Genomic DNA, 10,226 nt, shown 5'->3' with positions numbered 1-10,226 from the left:
CAGCCAAAACTACAGGCTGCTGGTCGAGGTCTGAGGCCAACAATAGGCTGCCCAGGATGGGGCTCTCCCACTGGGCAGGCGGAGCGGCCACTGTCCCCAGTCTCAAGCTGGTCGACAGAGGTCTGATGTATAAAAGAGCTCATGCTAACCCGCCCGCTTTAACGATCCCATCTGAGAGGACCAATTGTGTCTGTACTCCAGACCCCGCTGGTGAGTGAGGTGCACAAGTAGAAGGGACAGTGGGGGCACTCGCATGTGCAGAACAACCCCACAGTGAGCCAGTACTTCTCAAAGGCCAGATTACAATCAATTAGAGTCTAATGAGCGGAGAGCTGGACTTGTAACCTGTTGCAGCAGGGTAGTTGTTTAGAAAGCTCCCAGTTGGCAGACACATCAATAAGCTCGGAAATAGCTGCAGACTGAAAGCAAGACGCAGCAGGAAGCGCCCAAATGCGTGGCCATCTATCTGAGTGCTGCTTCTGTTGCTTTGCTCGTCGTAGATCTATGGCAACTAAAACAAACTGAAAAACAAGATCTTAAACATCTAAATAACATTTTTTTTTTACTTTTTTTTTTGTTTATTTTTAAAGACACCTAACTTTTTTCTAACAAGATGTCTGCTCATAGATGATCTCATGCAGACACAAACTTAACATTGTGTTTTCATTTAGCACATGAGTGTGAACATCCCTGCTCATATGTCACCGAGTGCAAAGACAGGACTTCAGCTTTCACCGGAGAAAGGGCAGGGTGTGTGTGTGCCCGGCAGGAGAGCTCTTCCTCTGGAAGCTCCTATTTGTGGAGACCCTTTCTCCATGGGGAAGTCTATTTGTTTTTCTATGCGGCAGGTTGGCTCACAGCAGGAGAACAGGCAATAGTCATATAAGGGAAGGTGAAACAGCAGGAATCAAAGGGACAATGTGGCCCGAGGTGGAATCTGAACCAATGCGGAAGTGAAACAGAACCTGGTTTTATAGCATTACTGCTAGTTTCAATATTCTATCGTTTTGAATGGAAAATGCTCTCTGACTTGTTTTTGTTTCTTTAAATAAACGTAAAGTTCCTGAGAGGCTCAAAGCCATGCACAGGCAATGCTGCTGCAAAAGTCATCTTGTGTAGAACGTGTTGTGGTTGAGATGATTGAGAAACATGATAGCAGACCCAAAATTGTGGTCTTTGTTACTCTTTAAAACCACTGAAAGTCTCCATTTGCCACATTGCACAACACAAATTTTGCTCTACAAAGTTTTGGCATGCAGCTTCCTGACTGAGGCTGTTATTTTCCACTAGAAATTAGAAGCACAATGCGATATTCAGGGTAACAACCGGTCAATCTGCTGTATGCTCTATTGAACCAGACCAATATGTCATAAAAATGTCACAAATAACTTTGTCCCCAGTCTCAAATCCATATTCCTCTTCTTCTGGACTGTAAACACTCTCAGTCTCTCCAAGTAGGTAGCAAAGTCTTTAGTCTCCACATTTGGAAAGTTAATTTGTTCTTATCTAGTAGGCACTTTAAATAATGCCTAGAATGCATAAATAGATGCTTTTTCCTGGATCTGCGTCTGCCGGAACGGCCTTTATCAAATGCTTCTCTGATGACTTTCTGCAGATTTTTAAAAACATTTTTATTGGACGTTTGCTGCTTTTTCGCAATTTTTTCATCAAGAGCTTGTCCTCACCACAGCAGCATTTCAAGCACTGTGTTTCAGAAAATTAGGAAGTGAACAAGACAAATTTGGAAATGTCAAACCACCTAAAGTCTTGCCTCCAAGAAAAAGGGAAACTTTTTCATCGTATACTGAACATCAAATTGCCGTGACTGTTGCTAATTTAAAAAAAACATTACGGTAAAAGTTTTTACCTGTGGAGCAGAAAGCCTGCGACCCGCCGTGACTCCTCAGACTTTTATGGTCATTCAGATAATTCCATTGAGATAATGCAATGGCGGATTGTAGTTTTCTGGTGCTGTAATTTCCGGATCTGCTCGGGGTCCTGCGCCTGCCGATGACATCATCATACTACGGCAATACCGCTCGGGCAAAATATGTTGCACCTCTTTTCCAGTTCTGTTCTTTAACAAAGGTTTTGAAAAGAGTTTAGCAGTTTTGTTATTAAATTCACATTTCTTACTATTCAAAGGTTTTCAAACATGGTAACAAAACTTACGTAAATCGAACATCCAGCCAATCATCTAGTGTGACGTCACTGACAGACACAGGACCATGTCAGAAGGAAACATAGCTTCTTATAAGGCAACCCCAAGAAGCTAGACTCGTGTCCTTCAGACCTGATTTTTATGGTTACAAAGACCCCATATTTCTCAACGAATGGACATCCTTTTATTGATTTTCGACAACATTTCGATGGACATTTCTAGAGATTAAATGTAAAATGAACATTGTCACTTTAAAGTAAAAGCTAGACAAGTTGAACAGGCTAATGCTGTCAAGCAATGCTAAAGTAATCATTTTGGTGTTTACCAAACGTCTCTTGTCCACAAGTTAAACTTTAACAGCTGTAACACATGTAAAGGTCTTCTTAAAGTGAGGACACAGACACAAAGCTTAGAGCTCGTGAAGCTTCGAGAAGGATATTAAAACACCCTCACCCTCTAAATCTCTCTCTCTCCCCATGCTCACCCTCTCGTGTCCTAATTGTTGTGAGAACATTCACCAGACCAAGATTTTTAATTTAATCTATGATGCTGTTAGTTTCCTCATGGTGAGCGGTGGGGTAGCACCGGTCACTGCTGCGTCAAAACACTTTTAATCAGCCAGGACCTACTGTGAGAGCCGGAGTCCTGCCCGGCGCCCTGCCTGCTGCAACCGAGCTGTTCACCTCAGCAACCTGAAAGCAGCAGCTAGTATTTAGTAATATCCAGAGGCGATCCAGCAGCAGCTTCAGCTGTAATGTAGTCACTGACAGCACTGACCTCTCACAGGCCTGCTACCCCCTCCCAAGTTTATATTACAACACAGTGGGAGCTCAAAAACAGAAGACAGGATGGGAAGCAGCGATTGGAAGTTCTCAGGACAAGCTGGCATGTTCCCAGGCCATGGTGGTGAGAGGCTTTCTCCCAGCATGCCACGCTCTGAGTAGACAAATTCAAATTAAAGCAAGTTGCTCAAGAGTATGGTTTTAGTTGGCCCATTTCTCTAGCTGCCCCTCACCTTGGCTCCTTCAGTCAGAAATGCTCCTTTTGGAAAACAATCTTTTGGCCCTCTAGACAGTTTGTGGGTTTTTCCCGTGTGTGTTTTCTAAGAAACACAGCGTAGGTGTTCCTATTCAAATCAAAACTGTCCTCGTGGTGCAAAATTACACACATGGCAGAACTGACTGTGTGTGCAGGAAAATAAATCTTCATGGAATCGTGCAAGAAATTGAAGAAAAGAGGAAAAAGCTACATATTTTCACATTTTTGAGTGTGGGTATACTGTAGAAAACACAAACATTTCTACTTTGCCATTGTATAAACCTACATATTTAAATAATGTAAGCTAATGTCTATTAAAGCCAAGTGATATTAATTTTCTTAGTAATGAGCTCTGCAGCATAACTTTTAGGACATAAAAGCTAAAATAGCAAATTCATTCTAATTCTTTAAGATGAAAAGAACAGTTATCGAAATCAACTTGCATTAAAAATTCATGACTGATGAGCTAACAGTGAGTAAAAGCACAGCAAAGACCAAAGTTTACATGTTTTTTGGCAACAATTGCCTGTAGTTTTGAGTTAATTTGAACTAACCAGTAGCCTATCAATCCAGAATGACAATGTCTATTTCGCCAAAAGGAGGTCATTCAGAAAGTGATCTCCAACAGATAAAACAGTAATTATTTAAAAGCTTTACACAGCAACACACTTAAAGGAGTGGAACTCTTGTTTAATCAATGCATTTACAGTGGTGTCTAGTTGGAATGAATGCCTTGTATGTTGTTTTTGGAAGGAATAAATGTACCAGAGCACCATTTTTAGGACCTAAAAATTTAGCTGAGCTCCAGACGGCAGGTTTCGGAGCCTTATTTCCTCATTTTTGGATTGCATAACAGCAATGTGACTCCACTCTACTGACTTGCAACGTGGATGTTTTATCTCTACAAATAACACAAGCCTGGTGGACCCTCTGCCCTGTGGTGAGGTTGCTAATGCTAACAGTTAGCCTTTACTAGCCGAGACGTCCTTTGTTAATTCCTAGACGTTAAAACAACAGCCTTCTCCATCTGGAGTCAACGGAGAGTCCATAAATGTTAAGTGACGTAGAGTTGTCGAGCCTTTCAAATCCAAGCGTTTCACCATCTATTTCCTATCAGAAGCTAATGCCGGATACAGGTGTAGGAGACTGTTTTCATGTTCAACCTGCATAAAAAACTCACAGATTATTTCACATAATCCAAAATAATCATAAAAAAATTCAGTGGACCAAATCTTTCAGGGTAACTGAATTATCTGTTTAAGTAAACGCAACAGAATTTCCTGTTTTTCTGTCTCTTAAATTTTCTAAATCAGCTTGACCTAAGCGCATTTCAGGGGCGATTGTTACTCAGAATGAAAGAACTGCGACCTTTGACCCCGTCTTTGGTTTATTAGCTCTTTGGCCAGTGCTTGTTTATTAGCCTTTCATTTGAGTAGCTATAGAGTAAATAACTAATCTCTTCATTTGGCCTCCAGCATCATACAGATGTGTTTTTCTCTCAGACAGCTAAACTCCAGATTAACCTATAGGAACCGTCATCAGGGACTTATCGCATTGTAGCTAGTAGAGTGGTTAGGCTCCGATGCAAATGCTCGTGCGCTCCAGCAGCTTTTCAGTCCTACAGCAACAGAGACATCCAAAATGCGTGAATGTGCAGTTCTGTCTCAAAGCAACGCTCATTAACAAATGTTAAGCAACAAACAAACAGGGAGGTAAGCACCGCAGTCTCCCAGATCGCAGATGGACTCGTGGTCAACACGGTGGGTGATCCACAAAAACAGGAAGCTAACAAGTTTGTAAAAGGAAATAAGCAGCTGTTCAACCACACATGGATCGTGGAAAGATTTTTTCTTTCTTTTCATAAAAGAGAAAGGATCTGTGCCCCCTATCATTTCTTCTGCCCAGAGATGGAGGTTCACACTGAGGTTACTCAGGGGACGGCCCGTGCCCGCAGCGGCTCGACGCCCACTCTCACTGACTCAGATCCAGAGGGTGGCGAGGGAACAGAAACACAGACATTTGGGTCTGAGGGACTGTGATTTACAAGCTAAGCCATTTGCTCTGTTTTTTATTGAAGAGGAGAAATCCAACAAGTGACTGTTTCAAGTCCAGCAGTTAGAAAAAGGGGTGACCAGATCCAAACCAGCAAAAGCGGGACAGTGAGTGTGTTTGCAGGTACAATGAGAAACAGGCTGAACACCGAAACATCGTCAGAATCCAGAGGTCCATAATGTCACACACTAAACTCCAAACAAATCTCATCTCACCGGGGACTGTTCTCTTGACTCTATTGACTGGATCATGTTGCTTCTGGTGAAACTCTTTTCTCTGTCTTAAAGGTGATCGTTCTGTGCTGCACGCCACTCAAAATGCTGGATATTTATTCTGTTTGCAGAATGAAGAGATTGCAGCACACCTGGTCCATTTGGAGCCATATGAATTTTACAGGTTCTTGATTGAATTATTAAGGGGGTTCCAGGACTCTAGAAGGCGCCATGTCAAAAACAGGCCATTTATATACATAATTTAACCCTTTGATGCATGAATTATGATATCTTCAACCATGAATTTTGTAACATTTCTTTCATTCATCGTTAGGTGTGAATGAAACAAATTTCAACAAATATTTTTTGTAAAATGTTATAATTTACAAATAATTTATTACATGTCCACTTCAGTGGACAGCGTGTATTCTGGACATGAAACATGTTGGCTTGACTTGCTGAAGTCCAAATGGAGGGGCTCAAATGCAATAAAGTCTTCAACAGCTGTGCTTAATAGCAAATAATAATAATAATAATAATAAATAAACATTTTGAGTACCTGTCCATTGTAGTCACCATTATGCATCAAAGTGTTAACCGAAAAAAATTATTTTTTATTCTTTATTTGGAATATTTCTGATTTTGTGCAACAGAGAACTTGTATATAAATTGAATCAGGAATTACAGCGTAAACTATCATTTCATATCTTCCACTATTTGATAAACAGAAGCAGTCTGGAGGGCGTTATGGGGAAGAAAATGTTGTGCTTTTAACATTTGTGTTTGTTTTCAACCGAAAAAGTGAAGTGACTAATGCTCCCTCCTGTGAAAAAGAACAGGTGCTGCAAAGGGAATCAACTCCATACTGTCATGTGTAAACACCAGTGGGGATTTTCTCCGTGCCACTAACAACCTAATCTGTGCCGTTACCAGTGGACAGCCTCCATGAATATTTAAATGGCTTTTGGGAACAAATCTTGTTAAAATACAGTTAAAATTTTAATGAAAGTCGATGTTTAAACAAATGCAACAGGAAGACCCAAAACAGAGATCAGTTAGATTGATGTGACAATCTTGAGTTGTACAGCTTGTAGTGATAAATGAGCGATTCTTCCACCAACATTTGCTCAACATACTGTTTTTTCCTGTTCAGTTTGCTGAATCTACAGCTTAAGAACCCTGGGTATATGCTGTGGACCACTTTTGGCTTCTTCAGACTCTGAAATGTTGGGCAGGAATTTCTCGTCCAGCTCTGGATTGGTTTGAATCTAAATACTCCCATTGGATAATCTGTTGCTAAATCCAAACTTAAACGTGTGGAAAAATCGAGTTTTAATGGAAATGTATCATTTGATTCATATGTCAAAATGTAATCTTGCTTTCTTTCAATGAGAATTATTGATTAAATGGAAGCTAAAATGTCTCATTCTTGAGATGGAGATTATAATTCATGGTTTTAGTTCATTCTGTATTGATTATTGTGCTTCAGTAAACTTTCTCTAGACCATCTAAAGCTCATGAAGCTGCTCAACTTTTGACTGGATCCTCCAACCACTCCCACTTTTGCTGTTTCATCTGCATTGGTTTCTTGTTCAGCACAGAATACAGGTTCTGGTTTGGACCTTTAAGGGTCTGTGAGAAGCAGCAATTAACAAAAGGTCAAATTAATATTCCATGTCACGTGACCTGCTGGAGTAATGACAGCTCCACACACAGATGTGTGTTATGAGGGGTAGATGGACAACCCTGTTTCCCAGAAACACTCTGGAGGTCCAAGTGGAGCCTTGCAGGAGGAGAGTGCTGTGCTGTGATTGGTCTCCCCACTTCCTATTGTTCCCTTGTCACCGATAACCTTGGCGACCCGGGCCGAAGGAAGGAAGGCCATCGTTTGGTTTGTGGTGGTGGGCATGTCAGGCTCTTTGTCCTCAGATAACTTATTAACCCAGAGAGTCTTCCAGGAGAAGAATGATTTCTCACACAGCTCGCCGTATGGTTAACTCAGAGTAAACAGCTTTTCAGCCATCTCTCTGCAAAAATGAACAGATGATTACAAGAAAATTGGAAATTCTCCAAAAAGGATAAATGCAAACCTGGAAGGACGAAGTAAACACTTTTAATTTGTGGTTTTCATTAGAAATCTCCTTTGAACAACCATGAAACAAAAGGTTCATTCATAGGTTTATAGAAGATTAGAAAACTAATAACTTAGTGATAAAAATTAACATTAAAGAAGTAGTGTTTTATCAGTTAGCACAGCTGGAAATAGGGTTTGAAGGCCTCATGCAAAAGTGATCAGGTTTGAAAAAAATCACCAAAACTATTTTTGCTCAAACTGCCAAGAAATATTTCTCTCAGCCAGAGTTTTGGCAGTTTCGGAACCGCTGGAGGAGATAATGCAAAGAAGGATTCTCCAGAGAATCAAGAAAATGATGGACAACCCTGAGCATTCTCTTCATAAGACTGTCCGAGAACGGAGGAGTGTCTTCAGTCAGAGGCTTCTTCAGTTTGGCTGCAACACTGACCGCTACTGGAGATCCTTCCTGCCAACAGCCATTATAATATACAACTCTTTGATGACTTGATTATTATTATTATTATTATTATTCTGAGCTACTACAGCAATCAATTTCCCTCTGGGATAAATAAAGTATTTTTGAATTGAATTGAATTAAAGGTAATCAAAGACATTGCACTGGTATATTTTTAAAGTTTCACACAAAACAAACTTAAAATGACTAAAACCAGCGTCACTCACACCTGGAGGTCTGATCAGATGTCATGTTGCTCTAATTGCACCCTGACCCGCTTTGAGCTTATTTGACTTAGTTGTTTCTCTTTAGAGCTCCACTTCCGCGAGTGTGGAAGACGAATTTATGTTTAAAAATACTCCAACGCTGGTTACCGTGTGAGCATGTCTAAGTGGAGCAATGGAGATGGAATTACCAGGCCTGCTTCCCGTTGTACATAAACTACAGGAAGATTTCTTCATTCAGAAAGTAAAAACACAGATACATTAGAGTCATGACACACTTACCTGGAATATTTTATTCACTGCTCAAAGTTTGAATGCTAGCAAACAGACCAAGGGAAGGCATGTCTGCGCTGTCACAGAGACGTGACGTAAAATCAACGTAAACACTGAAATCACAGGAAGATGTGATTCACACACCAGCTGGTTTCACACATCTTTATATGTTGTCCTCAAGGAAATACAGGAGGAGTCAGTGGTTTTTAACATAGAATCTGAAACGTGCACAAAGCAGAACAACGTGGTGTCTGTTAGTTATCCCTGATTAAACTCACTTATACCATCTCTAATTCATTTAAACTTTGCTTTCAAGCAAAAGTATTTCCTTGTGTCATCATTAAATGTATTTATAAAAGTTTTTTTAGACTTTGGCTGCATTTGTTGCATATCTATAAAGAAATTAAGGATTTGCTCAGAATTACTAGTTGAGGGATAAACATCAGATACTGAACCAGTTAGTTCTGCTGGTCATTGATTTTAATCCAGTAACTTCTGCATCAACAACTTTGTCTTATTAAAGATTCATTCAATAAGGGGCTACTTTTTAAAATGTTCTTTTTCTTTAGTTGTTTTCCTTTTTCGTGTGATTTAATTTTGTTTAAAAGTCTTTAAAATTGTAGTTTTGGAAGTAATCGGTGAGATATTTTATCTTTATCAATTGATATCATGTGTAGGATTATGTCAAATAAAATGTGAATGAAGGGTTTAAAGTTTGTGATTTATTACTGCCCTCTTGTGGTGATTTTCAAGTACAACAGGAAATTAGTATATAGTAACAGGAAACTGGGGCTGCGCAGTGGTTAGAGCTGTTGCCTTGCAGCAAGAAGGTCCAGGGTGCGCTTCCCTGTGCATGCGTGGGTTCTCTCCGGGTACTCCGGCTTCCTCCCACAGTCCAAAAACATGACTGTTAGGTTGATTGGTCTGTCTAAAATGTCCTTAGGTGTGTGTGTGTGTGTGTGTGTGTGTGTGTGTGTGTGTGTGTGTGTGTGTGTGTGTGTGTGTGTGTGTGTGTGTGTGTGTGTGTTGCCCTGAGATGGTCTGGCTCTCTGTCCAGGGTGTACCCCACCTGATTGCCCATTGACTGCTGGAGATAGGCACCAGCCCACCCGCGACCCTACGTGGACAAGTGGGTTCAGACAATGGACGGCTGGATGGATAACAGGAAGCTGGTGCCATCTCCAGCAGCCAGCAGAATACGTGCAGAAAGCCCAAATCATGCATAAGGGAGAACATGCTAACTCCATACAGAAACGTCACAACCAGGCTTTAAAGTCACTGATTGCTCCTCCTCTGTTTCTCCTTCCCTGCAGGTCAAGTCTGGGTGTCATCCTTGACACCACTCTTTCATTTCAATCCCACATCAGTAACATCACTCGGTATGCCTACTTTCACCTGCACAATATTCATCACCTTCGCCCCTCTCTCACCCCCCACTCTGCTTCCATATTTGTTCACAGGCTTGTCGCCACAAGAATCGACTACTGCAATTCACTCCTATTTGGTTTACTACAAAAGTCCATCCATAAGCTCCAACTGGTCCAGAATTCTGCTGCACGCATCATTTCTAAAACCCCTGTGAGTCACCATATCAGCTCTGTCCTGCAACAGCTTCACTAGCTACCTGTTAGACAACGCATAGGTTTCAAAATCCTTCTCCTCACATTTAAAGCTATCCATGACCTTTCTCCCCATACCTGCCTGACCTCATTCACATAATCTCTCCCATCCGTTCCCT

This window comes from Nothobranchius furzeri, chromosome 15 (genome assembly GCF_043380555.1).
Source record: "Nothobranchius furzeri strain GRZ-AD chromosome 15, NfurGRZ-RIMD1, whole genome shotgun sequence".
NCBI lineage: Eukaryota > Metazoa > Chordata > Actinopteri > Cyprinodontiformes > Nothobranchiidae > Nothobranchius > Nothobranchius furzeri.
Note: the sequence above shows the minus strand (reverse complement) of the source record.